This window comes from Corylus avellana, chromosome ca2 (assembly GCF_901000735.1).
Source record: "Corylus avellana chromosome ca2, CavTom2PMs-1.0".
Lineage (NCBI taxonomy): Eukaryota > Viridiplantae > Streptophyta > Magnoliopsida > Fagales > Betulaceae > Corylus > Corylus avellana.
In genome coordinates this window covers 45,056,067-45,059,354 of record NC_081542.1, presented here as the reverse complement: position 1 = coordinate 45,059,354, position 3,288 = coordinate 45,056,067, and positions in this window count along the sequence as shown.

Genomic DNA, 3,288 nt, shown 5'->3' with positions numbered 1-3,288 from the left:
AAAAATAAATGAGAATAAAAAATGCTAGAGAATTTAATGTACGTTGGCGGTACAAAAATTTAATTCCTTCTAACTTCTATCATATTGTTATCTCTCTATTAATCACATTTTATGTAAATTTTAACAGCTGTCAAATTTCCTCCAAACTGGTTTGGAGGAAATTTCTTTCAACTTACTTCAATAAGTGACAAATGTAATTCAACATTATTAGGTTTCTAAAATATTAATGTTTGAGTTCCTAGATTAATGGAATGACAATAAATGACGCTTAAAATATTAAAAAAAATATGTGAGATATGACACTTGTCACTTATTGGAGTGGGTTGAAGGAAAATTTCCTCCAAACCAGTTTGAAAGAAATTTATGTCCATAATTTAATAATGAGTTTCCTCAAAGTCACTCATTTTGAGATGTGACTATTTTTCCTCTTACTCTTCAAATTAAATTACTCATCATGGATTGCGCAACTCAATCAAATGTTTTTTTTTGTTCCCTTCTTGTGTGTTTTTTTTTCTTAGGAGAAATTTTACTTAATTTTCCTAAACTTTTATCACATTTACAATTATCTACTCAAGTTAAAAAATTATCAATTTAGTGAATTCATTTTTTAATTTTTTAATTTTTAATTTTTTTTTTTTTTTTTTTTTTTCAATTTCACCAATCCGTTAGGATTTATCATTAAATCCTAACGAAAGAGTACTGTCAAAATTCTTGAAATAACCCTTATTTCTTTTAGGTAAAAAAAAAATGCAATGATCTCCTCAAGATCTAATGGAATTTGCAAAAATACCCATGCTTAAATCCTTTTTTTAAAAAAATAATATATTTTTAATATATATATCGAGAATTTTGACGGAATTTAACAAAAAAAAAAAAAAAAATTCTAAGGGATCAGTGAAATTGAAATAGAAAATTGCAAAATAAGTACACTATTTTGAGGTTTTGAAGTTAAAAGAATAATTATAAAAGCAGCCACAATTAAGTGAAAGTTTTCTTTCTTCCTAATTCTCTTTAGTCCTGCAGCATGATCATACGCTTCCTGGCGCATTTTTCTCTTCAACCTCTGGTGTCAAGCAAAGGTTGTAATTGGCTCATTTCTTCACTCCATTTCATTGTATTGTTCCATTCTTTCTTGTCAATCTGAGGTTTTACGTTGCCTCACTATTTCATTCATTTACTCGGATTAATATTGTGTCATTAATTCCTTCTTGTTAATCAACCATGTCGAAACAATCCAGCTCTCCAAATTCTTCATTTGAGCATTTGGATCTTCTTTCATTCTTGAAATCTGGGCGAACCACGCCGTTCCATATATTCATTGATTTCGTCATCCCGCAGTTTCTAGGCCAATTATCCAAGAGAAAGCAACACCTTCTTAATTCTACCCAAAAGGAGGACAGTGGTCTACAAGAAAGGTTTGACAAAATCGAGAAGAAACTCACTGACATGGAAAATGCCTGTGGGACACTAAAGGAATGGGAAGACAAAGTCAACAAAGAGTTCAAAGATTTGATTCTCAAAAATTTGGACGATGCCTTCAAAGAAAGAACAGAAGCACCAGAAAATTGCAGGGGAATCGAAATTCTAGAAGAAAGGCTTGAAGGAGCCTGGAATGTTGTCTCAATGTTAACCAACGGATTCTCTTCAGGTAATTTGGAGTCTAGAAGCGTCAAACCTTCCCGCTTCGCTAAGAAGTTAAAGCTAGACTTCCGAAATATGATCGCTGAGAGCTCGATTCTCAAGGAGATTCAGGTGGTCTACGATGGTCTAAAAGATGAATCGAAGCAGAGCTGTTTGCTCTGTTTCTCAGTGTTCCCTCAGAACGCGGTCATTAAGAGGAAAGCATTGGTCCACTGGTGGGTCGGCGAGAAGTTGTTATCCTCCCAGACTTGTGGAGATAAGACTGCCGAGGAGAAGGGCAACAATTTGTTCGCAGAATTTATCGCCAAAGGCATCATTGAGAGCGTTTCCAAAAAGCGCAGACCAAGCTCAGAACTTTGCAAAATGCACCCGTTAATTCGGTACGCTGTGATTCAGCTTGCGGAAACAAACAATTTCATTCGCTTTCACACAAATGGAAATCCAACTGCAGATTTCTCTGACAAGAAGAATAAGAGGGGTTTCCTAGTAACAACTGAAGAAGGATCTTCAGAACTTCGGGAGTTGACTTATGGCTTCCGTCTGAAGCAGGAGAATGTTGGAACTCTGTTTAACGTAAATGAGCCTTATGTTGATTTAAGAGAGCACAGTCTGTCAGAGATGACGAATATGAGAGTTCTTCAATTGGGTAGATTTCTGGATCAGGTTAAGCAGGCTGACGCTGTTGAAGTATTTGATACCGAATTCTTGAGAGGTTTGAAGAAAATGAAACATCTTCGATACTTGAGCCTCAGGGGAATCACTAGGGTTAGGGAGCTTCCAGATGAAATTTGCAAACTCACCAAGCTAATCATCGTGGACCTCCATGGCTGTCAATATTTGGAGAAACTTCCAGAAGGGATAGGCTCACTGACAAACCTGACACGGTTAGACTTGTCTGGGTGTAACTTCATTAGCCACATGCCTGCTGGACTTGCCAAGCTTTCAAAACTCCAAGTCCTTCGTGGGTTTTGCATTGGGAGACATGCCAAAGAAAGGAAGATTACTGGGAAAACTGGACGGGGTTTCTGCAACCTGGCTGATTTGGCGCCGAAACTGAAATCTTTAAACAAGTTGAGCGTAAATGTAGACGCAATGTGTACGGACAAAGAATTCCTAGCTAAAGAGCTGAATTCTTTATCCAAATTTGAAAAACTCGTGTCGTTATCAGTAGCATGGTCAGATATTCACAAAAAAGACGGCGAGAGTGGCCGTTCTGAAGAGAAAAATCTTGAGCAGAAGACGCCCGGCGGCAAGGGTGGCCGTTCTGAAGAGAAAGATCTTGAGCAGATGACCCACGACGGCAAGGGCGGCCGTTCTGAAGAGAAAGATCTTGAGCAGATGACCCACGACGGCAAGGGTGGCCGTTCTGAATTGAAAGATCTTGAGAAGATGACACCCGACCGCAAGCAGATGACGCCCGACGGCAGGGAGATGACGTCCGTCGACAAGCAGACGACGTCCGTCGACAAGAAGATGACGTCCGATGGCAAGCAGATGACGTCCGGTGGCGAAGCTGATTTGACAGAAAACACTACCAAGCCTCCGGATTCTACATCGCCTGCTTCTTCTTTAGTGAAACTGAAGCTCCGGTATCTCCCCTATTCTGAGATGCCTGATTGGGTAAAGCGCTTAAACCTGAAGAACCTG